The sequence below is a fragment of the Gymnogyps californianus genome, chromosome 7, assembly GCF_018139145.2.
Source record: "Gymnogyps californianus isolate 813 chromosome 7, ASM1813914v2, whole genome shotgun sequence".
NCBI lineage: Eukaryota > Metazoa > Chordata > Aves > Accipitriformes > Cathartidae > Gymnogyps > Gymnogyps californianus.
In genome coordinates, this window is record NC_059477.1 from 30,442,751 (window position 1) to 30,456,894 (window position 14,144).

Below are 14,144 nucleotides of genomic sequence, written 5' to 3' on the forward strand. Positions count from 1 at the left end.
TGCCTCCAACCCCGGCGGGGCGGGGGCTTGAAAAGTAGCGCAAACTCCCGAGGGAAAAAAAAAAAAAACAAACCACCAAAGTTGGAGGAAAACCACCCCCCAGCTCCATCCCCGCCTCTGCGCGAGTGAATCTGCACAAGGCCAAACTTTTGTTGTTGGGGGGAGGAGGGGGGCTACTTTCCCCGAAGAAGGGGGATTTTTGTGGTTTTGTTGCAGATGCCCTCCAGCTGAGCGGGGTGAGGGGGGGCTGCCGGCGGCCCCGCTCCCGGCCCGCTCCGGAGCGGCACGGCGGGGCCGGGCTGGGGGAACGGATCCCACCCCGGCTGAGAGAAAGCCCCGCACTCAAAATGGTGCGGTACGCCGAGGCGAGGGGGTGATCCGGGATGAAAGGGTATGTGGGGAGGAGAGAGAGGATCCGGAGCGGTCCGCTGCTCCCGCGCCGAAAGGGTGGGAAGGTTTTGGTTTCTCTTTTTTGTTAAAGGCGGGGGCGGGGGGAGGAAAGAGAAAACAGACCCTACAGCCAGTTTTCCTCTTGTGTCAGGGCTTGAAAGCGCTCCAGCGTCTTCCCTGCAGGCTGCTCAACTTCAACCTGTGTGTGTGTGTGTGTGTATGTATATATATAAAAGTATGTATATGTGTGCGCGCCGTGTCCCGCCGCCGGCCCGGGCTGATGGGCAGCAGGAGCCGCCCTGCAGCCGCGGCGCCCCGCACCTCTCCAAACTGCCCCCGGCCCTCCCCAGCCCTCCCTTCCTCCCTCCTTCCCTCCATCCCTCCCTCCCTCCCCGCCCGCCTCCGCGGAGCTGCTCCGCGGCAGCAGCCGGGGAGAACACCGCGCCGCCGCCGGGATTCGCGGCAGCTTTTGGCGAGGAGCGGAACGGAGAGGGGGGGAGAGGCACAAAAGGGAAGGACGGAGGGAAAGTCCCTCCCACGCCCCCCTCCCCCAAGTTTATGATGGGGGTCCGGAGGAGCAGCTCTGCTCCGCAGCAACCGCTCGCCTGCTGAAAACTTGCTGCTCCGCTTTTTGGGTAAAGTTGATGCTTATTGTGTCTTTTCATTGTGCTTTCCCCCCCCCCCCCCCCCCCGTCTTCTCCCGCTTTTGTCGGAGGTGCCCGGCGCTGGGGTGGGATGAGGGAGGGTAGAAATTTTGCGAGGGGCTCTCCTCGCAGCGGGTGCCCGGAGGGGGGTGTCCCGTCCCCTGTCCCCCCCCCCCGCAGGTGAGCAGGGCGGATGCGGCCGCGTGTGTGTGTGAGTGTGTGAGTGCGTGTGTGTGTGTGTGTGCCTCTGTGGTGGGTGCCCCCCCCCCCGCCCAGACCCCGCCGGGACCGAGCTTTGGGCCGTGCCTCCACGGCCATTGTTTTTCCCGGGGGCTGCGGTGACAGTCCCAGCCCCGAGCCGCTGCCGGGCCCGTCTTGCCCCGGGTCCCGGAGGACAGCCGGGCTCCCCAAAGCCAGCAGTGAGTTTGCCTTTTTTTTTTTTTAAATTAAGTTGCCCCCCCTCCTCCTTGTCACCCCCCCCCCGCCCCCCCCCCCCCGGGAGGGGCAATCTTTCGACAAGTATATTTGCTGAGGAATTTAAAAAATTCCCTGCTGCAACTTGATCCCTGTGTGATGAGGAGCGGCTTGGAGAGACCCGGACTCCAATCCTATTAAGGACTTAGAGAGTTGAGAGTTTCTCCCCCGGACTCGGTGGCTTTAAAACAATCAGGGAGGAGGGGAGGGAGATGGGCTCATCTAGATGCCTTTTCTGCCTCGAGTGATTGCCATAATTTCCTGGGAAACCTGACTTCTCCAGCGCAGGGGCTTAGGATGGTTATCAGTGGTCCTGCCGCTGCCGCTTACCCGATTTTATTTATATATATATATATATATACACATTTACTTTGCTAGCCTGCAGCCTGGGCTTCAAAACTTCCCGGGACGGGGCTGCGCCTCTGCCGCGGGTGCGGTGGCGGTGCGCGGTGCGCGGTGCGCGCAAAGCCGTGCCCCCTCCGCGGGGCCGGGACGAGCGCTCCCGGGTGAGCCAGGGTCGGTGCCGGGGCCCGGCTTGGCCTCCCGGTACACGCGTGCGGGTGAGCAAATGTGCAGGCGTGGGGGTCACCGCGGGCTGAGCCAGCGAAACTTGTGCCTTCCTATAGATGCCCTCATATTTCATACGGCTCCAGGTGCTGGAAACCTGTATGCCCACCTTTGTGCGTACAGAAATTCGCGTTTTATTGGCATATCGTGTTTATATTTTTACAGCCACAGATAAAGGGACTAGTTGTAAAACTTTGTCCACCCCCTGCCAATACCCTTCACTTTTTTATTTTATCTTTTTTTGCAACGGAGGCTCTTGGGATGTACAAGAATTTGAAAGTAAGCGTTTGACTAGCACGCTGCATAAAACAGCATTTAAACAAATATTGTATTGGCATGCACTATGGAGTTGGTGCCAAAAAAGTAAAGTAAATAAGCCATGAAATTCAAAATATACAGAAGTGGAATAGACTGATTTGTTATAAGACTTGCTGATTTGATCTGTTTGTTCTAGCTACCTTGCTTTAAAAAAAAAAAAGGGTTGGTTTTTTTTAGTTCTAAACCTAATTCACTTAACTTCCCTAGAAAAGAAACTACATTCACCTGGAAAAGAAGATCCTGCTAAATAATTGTTTATGCTCCTGGGATGTTTGAAATGCATGGTAATTGCTGCATACAGCAACTACAGTTGGTGAATTGGTTTGGTTCAACTTTTCTGATGGGTGGATATGGTAATTTGTATTTTGGCTGGAACTTCAGGAAATGTTGACACCTGTCAAACTTTGAATTGCAATAAAAATGTCATATTGAATGTTATTGCAAAACTGACAACTTTTAAGAAGTGAATGAAATTCATTATGGCTTTTCCACTGTAAACAACTCTTGCAAATTTGTCATTTGATTCAAAACATGACCTATCTGTAGCACTGAAAAGTGCCTGATCCACTGAAGATGAACTGTTAATCTATGGGTATGTGTATATCCAAGCCTCTGGTGTATGTTTGTGAAAGAGCTAATCTTTAAAGCAAGGTGAGGTAAGATTCACTTGATCTTGAATGTTGTTATTGCTTAAAGTATGTGACTTTGACGTGCCCAGAAATGCAACTGCTGTTCTTCAAAGAAAAACAGATCTCGAGGACTGTTTCCAACTTCCTTTCAATGTCTTTTTTTCAGTGTGTCAGAGGGGATGTATACAGATGGACAAATACTGTTTGTGTTAGGTCATTCATTTAGAGAAAAATTAGAGCCATAGAAGAATTTGAACTAGATGCATATGCCAGTATAAATCTAGTGTAAATTCATTGAAGCTACTCCAGGTTATACTTGTATAAAAGAAAACAGAACTTGACCTCAGATATCCAATACACAGCAGCCTGCATTCCCTAACATCACACTGAACACTGAAGTCACATTTAGAAAAGAGAGCCTTTTTGCAGCATATATATAATGACCAGGATTTTTGGCATTGTTTTGAAAACCAGTTAAAACTTTTATGGCAAAGAACCATTTTTGACTATGGTTTCTGTTATTCTAATGATCTTACTTCCCTTTCAGTGGCACATTTGTGTAGAAGCTGTACAGGCTCTGGGGCTATGTGATCAGCTGGGTAGGGGAAGGGTTGTGTGATCACTACAGCATTGTATAACTTGAAAATATGTTTTTCATGATCCTGATACTTTATCTCTATTTAGAGAGTTTCACTTTTTCTAATGAGTTTCCCAGTCCTCTGGCCCCATCTTTTTTGTTTAAGGATATGGTAGAGCATCTGACCTAATAACCATAGCATTATCCTCATTCTCTGCTTGTAAGTATGGAGGACACTTGGTTAACTGCCTCCCCCTGTTTTTGGTGGCCTACTGTAAGCCAGTTGTTTGCCCTGTAGTCTGAAAGGTACACAGATACTTCATGCTTTTGTACTCTGAGAAGTGTTCTGTTCATAGTGAAGTTTCCAGTGCAGATTAGCGAAGGCAGTGGATTCAGTAAGCAGTCACCAAAATCTGTATGTATTTGTGCAGCAAACACCTATCTATTGCTCCATCACAAAGCCTCCACTTAATAATCTGGCCAAAGATTTCAAGGCAGTGAGTTTTTTCAAAGAAGCTACTTAGGAACATTAGATGTGACTATAGCATCAAACTAATTAGTTGCCACTCCATTTCTATGAAGCTTCCAGGGCTTTATAGAAATGCGATATTTGCACTTCTCACTTGCTGCTGAGGCATTGAGGTTAAGCAGTCTGCTTTTTGTCTGCTTTTTTACTGATGGGAAAGATTCCAGGGCATTGTTCGAGAGCTGCACAACCCCCTTATATACCTGGGTAAATATTTTAAACAGTTGCGCATTTGGACAACTTGCCACAAAGCATTAAGTGGTATTTAGGGTTTGCTTCAGCTCTGTTCCCAGGGCCCTTTTAAAGAAAACCAAAACAACAGGAGGTATTTGGGAATTAATTAAAACAACACTAAATAAAATAATAGCAAAGACTGAATCCTAGTATGAATGACGGCAAGAAGGCATTATGTTCGAGGGCAAATAATACATGTGTGCCTGTGCATCCTCTACGTATATGCACACACATGTAGTACATACAATTCTTGACCCATGTATACAGCAGATCCCATATACACGCATCTTCTAGAAGTTAACTGGTATGTGGCGTACAAGTAATGAGAATTGGATCTTGCACGGTAATCTTGATAGTTGAAGAGGCAAAATTGCAGGTTTCCCTTGTGAACAAGTGACTGGAATGGAAACACTGGGTAATCAGGTCTAATTTTCTGCAGGCCGTTTCCAGTTGGGAGTGAATACATGCTAGATGTCTATAGTCCAGGAGAGGCCACAGAACTTTTCTTCATCCACGCTTGTCCACTGTAAAACCGCATCCCATACTCTTGTAAAAAAAACCAAAACCAAATACACAAAAGCTGAAATGTGCTGCACGAAGGGAACAGGAAAGTTGTTGTCCTGTAATTCAAAAGTTCAGAGCCGTAAAAATTGTTTGGGATTTGTGAATATTCAGTACCACTGAAAAAGAGGCCTTGGTGCCTGGAAGTGGACACCCAAATTAGAAAACATTTGAAAATAGGCTCCTTTGGACCCCCATGGTAATGAATGGAAGCGTTTCTGGTACTGTCATGGGCATGGCTGCCCAAATACATTAGTCACTGGTGAATCTTTCTCGTCATTTCACAATTATTTGCCATTGTCTGTCACCTTTCTGCAATTATAAATATCCCAAGAGAAAACAATACAAATTAGAAGTACAATACAAATTAGAACTGTAGGTACCAGGACCTTTGTACTGGATGTATTTCTTTTTACTTTCTAAGTGTTCTTTTTCATATGAAAAGAGTTTAGCAGCTTTATCCTTATTCAAGTCGTTTCTTTTTGTATCTGCTGGGGAGAAAACCATTAATTTTGAGGAATGGTGAGAGTAAGCCTTAAGCTGTCTTTGACATTTTAGTTTAACTTGAATAGGTTAATTTTTTTTTTTTTTTTTTTAAAGAAAACAAGTTGGTGGGAAGTGTGTTTTAACTGTGAGCGCCTGATTTCGACCATTAGCATAAGAAAAAAAGTTTTAGTGCATTTACTATTGTATTGAATGAAGAGTTCCAACAGTCAGGGAAAAGAAAGTAAAAGGCTGTAAAGAAATGATGGTCTATTCAGATTATTCAGCAGCCCAAAGCTCTGGTCATCTGCCTCTGAAATCTGTGATCGGGATATCACTTTTATCTTCCTGTGCCTTTCTCTCGCCTTTTTCACATGTTCACTTTTGTCAAGGTTTATTGATCACGTTTTCTTCTCTGCAAATCTGTGGAAAATTTAATGAACCAAAAACAACAGACAAATAAAAGGAACTTTTTATTCATTAGCACTAGATTGAATTTTGTTCTATAGTCACTACCCTCTTGCCTCCCATGTGCGTCATTGTGTCACTCCTGCAGCACTTACAGTACATACAGTGGGGATGGCTGCATTATTAATTCTCTTCCAGGGAAAAGTTTGTTTAATGTTGTGATCTCATGGCAGATCCAGCGCTGCTGCTTGTCTCTTCTTCTCTGCCCTCCTGACATTTAGATTCTTGACTGTGGTGCTTCTGCCGCTAAATACCTTAAAGTGTGTATTCCGCAGAGCATTTACCTCTTCAAGAATGAAATGTATTTGCTGCCTAGCAATTAAACCCAAATTTAAATGATTGCAGATTAGTAGTAGTTATTTACAATCCTGATTGTTTTGGTGCTATGATCCTTGTTCATTACACATCTGCTTTGCCGTGGTGCTGCCCCAGAGCGCTTTGTGATGCAAATGCTTTTGTTAACTTACAAATAGTTTCAGTATCTAGATCATCTCAGGTGACATATTTAAGTCTCTTCTTTTTTCCCAGATGGACTTAAAAAGCTGTAATTAAATGTGGCTTCCAGTATGATTAAGCTTTGCTAACATTTTCCATGGAACGATTTACTTGAACTCTGGCACTTTCTGATCCTGTCATTGGAAGATTTTTCAATAAAGGCCATTTAACATTAATTTCATTTCATTTAGTGCAGCTTGTAAGTGTAGGGAAATGAGTTAAAATGGAGCATATATCTGCCTGAGAGATTTCTTGGGTGTTTCTTGATTCCAAAGAACTTCACTGCTACTCTATGTTAAATGCTAAGGTGTAAATCCCAGACGAAGGAAAACCATAGAGTTCTGTAGAACAGTCCCAAATACTCTCGTAATGAGTAGTATCATCAATGCTGATACTTTTAAGGGATGAGCTGAAAGCCACAAAAGGGCATCCGTACTTGAGCTTGTAATTTCAGCTACAGTGATGGCACATCTGTGACTGCATCTGTTTTTCTGTGGACTGAGTGACTCTCCGTTCTGTAGGAATACACACCTGCAATCTTAAACTGCCTCCAAATCTAGAGAAAGGACTTTGTGCCCAGCAGAATGTACCCTGCTGGGAAAATCTGGGTTCCCATCTAAAAAAAAAAAAAAAAGGTAATAAAAAAGTCTTCTATCCCCTGTGAAATGTGGGATTTTACCGTAGATAATTCATTCAAATGAAACTAATGAAATCCCTCCAGAGGAACATGCCTTCTCTGGGATGCTCAGCTGCACAGCGGAAGCCAGTGTGGGTCCAGCCCCTCTGTGATGAGCACCCTGCGGTCACCGTCCCTCACTCCTGCCGTGAGGTGCGAAGTACCCTGGTGGGAGACTGGCTGGTCCTCCCCAGGATCTGCAAGGGATGGTCAGCTGCACAGCTTAATTCCTGCAGTAGCAGTGGAAAAACTTCCAATGTTACGAATGCAATTCAGATGAGTAGGAGATGCTGTAATATCACAGCGCTGTGGCTTATATTCATCCCTGGGAACTTTAAATATCCAGTCTCTGGAAGTTACATTCTTTTTTTCTTTAAATGTCCTATATGTTTAATGATTATATTCTCTTCGAGCAAGTGGATCACCTGGAAGTTGTCTTACCCTAACTGTGTTAAGCAGTTTGATTCTGTTACTAAAATTAATTGAAAACCCCTTGAAAACATCCCACTATTTTTTTTCAGCTTGGAAAGCAGCATCCCTAGCTGAAATCAGTATATTGCTCCCTTTCGTGCTGACCTGTGGAGTCCTATTAGAGCCCCTTTTATCATACCTTCTTTAAAAGCAAGGTTTGTTGATTGCAACGGTGTTAAAAGAGCATCGGTTCCCAACACCAAGATAGCTCCTTTTCAGAGCAATCCTCAGCAATGCCTCTTTGTGCAGTGGACAATGCAATAAGTCAGACAGGACTTTCTGAGCCACCTCTATAAGGAACTGTAAGGGCTGCTGAAGTACACTTGTGTTAAGTTGAATTGATTGAAATTTAATGGCTGTTAGTAGCTATGAATGGTAATGATTTTCTAGAGTGTCTTCACCATGCTTGACATTAATAACTGGAGAGTGTGTATGTGTGACGCTAGTGTGTTATTCATTTTTAAAGATGCTTTCTCCCAGCCCTCTTTCCCATAATTTAGTTGTTTTGATGCTTCAGAAAAAAAATCTTGGGCTTCGAAGAGCACGTCCATCTTGTCAACATAATTTTGTGCTCATGATTTTTATTTTTTCCAATTCCAACATAAATCAGACTACAATATAGTGAGAGTGATGAATTTGTTTTACATGCCATCATGAATTAATGTTATGCAAATAGAAGCTTTACAGGTGCCATGATTTACTTAATAATTTCAAGTTCTAATATTTAAGCTCATTCATTATGTTTGAGTAAAAAAAACCACAGCATGTTCATATTTTTAAACGTGAAATGTGAGATTTGTGTGCATTTGCTGTGTGTAGTTGCTGTGTAAGCACATTTGATGGCTAAGAAAGAATCAATCAGTGTTTGCATTCGGCGTCTTATTCCTATAGATGTTACAGAGGCATTTCAAAGAGAATAATCAAATATTTGCGTGTAAGAAGAGGAAGATGCTGGTAAAACATCCTTCAAGGATATAAAGAAGTAGAAAACTGCCAAAGTAAAGTTTTTCAGCCTTTAAAAACTGAGCACAGTGGCGCAGTTTTGCTATGCAAAGTGGCCTTTATTTCATCCTGAACAGCTCACTGCGAGCTGCTCCCAGACCTGCCATCTTCACCGTACGGTGAGGACGAGCCGAGGAGCTGGTGAGAGCTATAAGCGTCCTGGGTCAAAGGTGAATGCGAATGTGATCGCAGGGTTTTCAGGCTTTGATATCATTTTTAGTGTGCTTCCCAAAGGCTAAGGACAAGGGGGAGAAAGTTTGACACATAAATACATCTTGAATCTCTGAAGATAAGAATAGATTTTGACTTTATTTCTCAAAAAATTGAGGTCACTGTGGTCTGATGACAGGCTGAAAGCCCATCACTCAATTTTCTTCTTTTTCTTACTTCTTCTTTTTTTTCCCCCAAATGAACAGACAGAAGCTTATTTTTGATACATTGTACACATTGAGTTAGTGACAGCATATTCAGGTTTTGAAGTTTGTGGCCCCAGGGTCAAGGTTTAGCATCAACGTCCGGGCCTCCCTGCCCAGGTAGTGAGAATTTTACTGATTATGCCACAAAAGAACCAAACCTCTTAAATTTGGTGATGTAGATGAATTAAAAGTGAAGCTTTACAAAATGTGTTTGCTCCATGCAACAGGACCATGTGTTTCCATGATTGCTACAGCCATTAGTCATGGGAGTAGGCTCAAGAATTGGTCCTTGACCTCTTCAAGCCCAGGGGACTGTTGGCCAGGGAGCAGAGTGGTACTTGGCTTTTAGTAATTTTGACAACTTCTTCTTTTGCTGTGTGTGTTCTTGAAGAACTCAGAGGAGAAATTCATCCTGATGTGCCATTCAAGCCAAGGATTTAGATGGGTGTTAAAGGGCCATTTGGGAAGTGGTGCACAGTGTATGTACTGTGATCAAGTTAATTATGTTGCTTTGGCAACCACAGCTTTGGTATTTCCTGACTAGGGCTCGTTGATGGAGTCATATTCCAATATCTGGCGTCATCAACACTAAAACCTCTTGCAAAATCAGGTCAGTTTTGTCAAAAAGTGGCAGAAAAAAAGAGATTAATTTTTCTGACAATGTTAAAAATTCATTTTTTTTACAGGTATTGTGTTGAAGCAAGTTTCTATTTAGAATTTAAAAAATACAATTCCATTGTAGGAAATACAGTAGCAATACAATTGATTTTCCAGTAGGCTCCAAGTGATTGTTTTAAAATTCCTTTTGTGGAGAATTCCAGCATTTTGGGGTTTTGTTCCAATTCACAATGTCAGATTTGGAAATCTCAAATTCCTTTTGTAAACTGCAGTAACAGTATTCCTAACTTTGCTCTTCCCTTCTCAGAACAGTAAGAATACAGAGCTGGGCATAGTACATGTGTAAATGAAGCATGTCCATGGCTAATTTTTTTGCCTTCGATTTATTTTGTGTGCTATTGGGGTCTCATTTGTTGGGGAAACCCGATTTTTTTTAAAGAAAAGGGAATGAAGGGGAAAACATTGTGCTTCATTGTGTTGCGTTGTCTTAGCAAAGCCTGCACCTAACAACTGACCCTGCTGCAGCACTCTTAATCTCTATTTTCTATTTGAGAAAATGTTCCTACTTCTGCATTTTACTCCAAGGCCTCCGGCAGGGCTTGCTAAAATTTAAACTATGCGTTGGACTTATTCTGAGAAATTCAGTGGTGCTGGAGGTGAGTTCATCCCTCTGGGACAAAGCACGGGGGGGGAGGTGGGCGGCGAAAGGCAGGTCTGGATCTGCATCTAGGGGACGGGGATGAAATGGGGCAGCACCAGCAGCCGCTGGAGGTTGCACCATTCTCCCAGGAGCGTGCAAGGTGAGAGATCCTCCTCCTTTGCTTTCCAGAGGGCATTTCCAGCGGTGCAGATGGCAGGGGGATCTTTGCCAAGGCATTCGTTTCCTTTAATCTCTTCTCAGGGTAGAGATACCCAAGAGCCAGACGCCATCCAAGCTGTTGAAGGTGGGAGATGAGCAGGGCTTTCTTGGTGGGGGGAACTCACTGCCACTGAGCCGGCATCGCTCTCTGCTGCCCATTCTGGGCTGGCTCATTTCAGGTCACCTTGGGTACCTCCACACTGGCTGATGGTTTGCTGGGGTGGCACTGCCTCAGATTAGGCTGGAAATTTTTAGTGTGTTGGATGCAGTCAAATAACGATGTGCTCCAGCTGTCAGGCTGAAGGAAGGGGGCACAAAATAACTTGGGACCCCTAGCCCTGGTCATTTTGGTGTCTTCCTCCTTTGCTGTTGAAGACGCAACTTTGTAGCCTAAGGGAACCTCCTGGCTTCACCCGTCCCCCCTCCTGTTGCTGCATGTCGAATAACCAGCACGTTCATGGGGTTTACCAGGAGCAGATCTTCTCAGTGCAGCGTAGGACCCTCCAGTCGAGGTGTAGAAGGCAACCACTCAGGACGCCCTCTTCAAAGTGGCTTTTCCTTCCTTTCCTTGGCCACTCTCTTCTGGCATGGTGTGGCTGAGGGGCTGCCACCCTGGGGCTGGTGGGATGTTAGCCCTCCTGTAATGAAGGGGGAGCAGTTGGGTTTTTGTTGGTTTTTTTTCCCCTCTTGCTACATGTTGTTAGTTGCTAGGATGAGATCTGTGCTTCTCGCGTGCCAAACAGCATGCCTTCTGGGTGTACTAAATCACACATCACCACGAACCTCCCATGTAGGCTGGACCAGGAGCTGTTGGTGCAGCAGTTCAAACAAAGTGCAGTGCTGCAGGTGCTCTTTTGCTGGCTGATTGCTTCAACTGTCACACCTCTCCTCGACTTAACGTCTACGCTATTTCAACATCTCATGTGAGCTAATGGAGTTTAGGCATCACCCGTTTCTCCCTCTCTCCCTGGAGGTTACAGATTTCTGGACACCCTTGAGATGGAGCTTTAAGGTCATCGGTGGCATTTTTAGGTCACAGAACTGCAGCACCCTGTCTTCTTGCCAGCTAATCAAATGACTAATTAGTTATTATATCGCTGCTGTTATCTTTTTCTCTAGCTTTGGTTCAGCTCTGCAGGATGAAGCCTGCTAGGAGATGACATTTGAGAATTATTTGATTGGAAACTTAGAGGCAGATATGGTCAAGAGACTCCATATGAGCAATCATTGGTGCCTGTGTTTGTTTGTGTACCTCAATTCATCCATGTATACTAAGGCATCCGTCAAAGCACAGCGTTTAAAAACAGCCTTCCTATAAGCCTTCCTATGATTATGGCAGTGAAGATACCAAATACACAGCACTGTTAATTCCATTGTAATTTGGGTTATTTCCACAAGATTTTTTTTTTTTTAAAACAAAGGCAGCTGTGTACATATATTTTAGTTTATTTTAGCGTACATGCATTTTTGCATCAGAGCACTTTATCATGCACCCTCTAAAATGCTCATAAATAGGGACTTGGGCAGTACAAACCTTTGTGTGTATTGCAACCACATTAACCCACTTTATTTCCCACTTTTCTCAGGTGTTGATGGCATCTGGTTGCGACAGATGCTTTCTGATAAAGCCTTCAGATCAACATGCCTTTGGAGACATCAGTGCTCTGTGTTGGTACTTGCAGACTGCTGTATCCAAATACTCTTCTTTAATTGTCTTATTAAGTAGAGAATTAAGCTCTGTGCTTTGACTGTTTTGGTGCCAGTGATTCTTATTGCAGGCTTTGGCAAGGCACCGCGTTGTGTTTTAAAGAGACAGCATCACTTTAATGATGTGGGAATTGAGTTGGAGGATAAAAATCCGCTGAGAAAATGGCTGACTGAGAGTACGGTACGTAAAATCTGATTTTATGTTCTTCCATTCAGACTATTAGGTGGGGGGTTTAGTTCAAATGCCTGTGATGATTTAAGAAATAAAAAGCAGAAATTCTCACTGCTGCCAGACCACAGGCTCCTCAGCGCCAGACTTGCAGACGAATGTCACATGTTGCTGTATGTTTTGAAAGCATACCATGTGTTATTCTTTAGCTGTCTCAGTCCTCCCCCCAGCTATATTATCTTCTCCCTAGCCAATCTCACAGAAGAACTTTTAATGAAATAAACTTTCCTCTTCCTCCCCTCCCGTGCAGACCCTGGGATCTGTTCCCCCCTACCTGTCACTCCACGCGAAGGTCTCTGTCCGTGAACTTGAAGAAGTGATTTTGACTTGACTTCATGTAACTCTGCCTCTCATGCTTTAAATCAGGCACTTTTGACACTGATATTGCAGCTTATGTTGTGTGTTAGGATCAAGAGCTCACAAATGACTAAACATATGGTTAAAACTTTTTTTTCATGGAATATAATATGTTTCAGTTTAACTCGGCTGTGGGTCTACATAACAAACATTTGCCATTAGAATCATTGCGTTTCCAGAAACAATTTTTTACTCCTTCTTTTCTACTGTCTTGGATTAATGTTTCCTCCAGCTAATGACAGGACCGGACATGCAAACTAGATTAGAGCATAGTGTGAATAGCATGAGCTGAAAATGCTGGCATCTCACTTTATTGCCTACAAGGTTAAGCGATTTACTGTGAGGTCGCAAGAAGCAAACTGAAAGCAAACAGGCAAATTAATCCAGATCTCTTGGGTCCCTCCCATGGCGAGAGCGGCTTCCAGGGGATTTGCCTCTAAAACGTTCTTTGAATGCCCCCCTTGCCCATCTCCCCAACCTGCAGTGATGCAGAGCTTTCGCACTGGTGGCCAAAATTGTGTACAGATGGGAGGTCAGAGTCCAGCCACCCATCGGATCCTGGATGTCACTCCGGCAGCATGGCCACGGGATGCCGCTCCTCCTCCTGATCTCTGGTGCCAGGATGAATGTGGCAGAAGAAAAGATGGCAACGGCAGCCCGGCACTGCAGCTGCCGTGGATGGTAAAGGCTGCTTCGTGTTAGAGCCGCTCCCCGGGGCTGCTTTCCGCAGGAGGTCTGCTCCTGATTTCAGCAGGGGCAGGAGGCAGCCAGCGCTTTCACTCAACATCTCTATTAAGTTCGCCGCACCAAAAAACCCAGCATCTTGGAAAAGCCTGCTGCTTGGGTTTCTGCAGAAAAGAGTGGTGAACGGTAGGTTGGTCCGGTGGTAGGACTTCAGATCACATCTCTGATAAGCAAGAAACTGTTGGGGAGTTATGTTAAAATAAAGGACAGATGGTGAGGGCTGGGAAGACCAGAGCAGCCGGTATGAGGGATCATACATGCATGCCTACATGTGCTAGCTGTAGGTGCATTCTAGACCTCTGCTGAAAATTCATCATATTTCGTTTGTATTCCTTCTATTTTTCCTTCCCTCCCCCCCTTTTTTTCTTTTTTAAAAACACTGCCATGAGTGGGATTTATGCCAGCGCCTGCATCCAGTTGTACCTTGTAATAGTAGGTGGCGCTCCTGCCAGCTTGGGACCTTAGGTGCTGGGTGTGCCAACTGATGTCTCATTTTGCAACCGTACTGGCCATACTGGGTACCGAATGGGTCAGCATACTTATTCTACTCAAAAGCTTAGATTTGAATCCATGTTGAAAGGCTGGATCCCAGCGTGTGTCTTGCGTGTCAGGCTTGGAGTTCTCTCTCCAGCAGAAATGAATGATTTATTGGTTTTCTATGAAAACCAGACAATAATAGAAAGTTTGTGTTTCACATTT

The 14,144-nt window shown here is 44.7% G+C and overlaps 1 protein-coding gene across 1 annotated transcript in view; it reads left to right on the forward strand.

Annotated features, from left to right (window-relative positions):
* The first annotated feature begins 970 nt into the window (after positions 1–970).
* The window catches only part of GLI2 (GLI family zinc finger 2), a 196,039-nt gene continuing 182,865 nt past the window's right edge, over positions 971–14,144 (forward strand). Inside the window, exon 1 of the mRNA XM_050900282.1 lies at positions 971–1,025. The gene's annotated coding sequence lies outside the window, so the exon portion shown is untranslated. The remainder of the gene's footprint in view (positions 1,026–14,144) is intronic.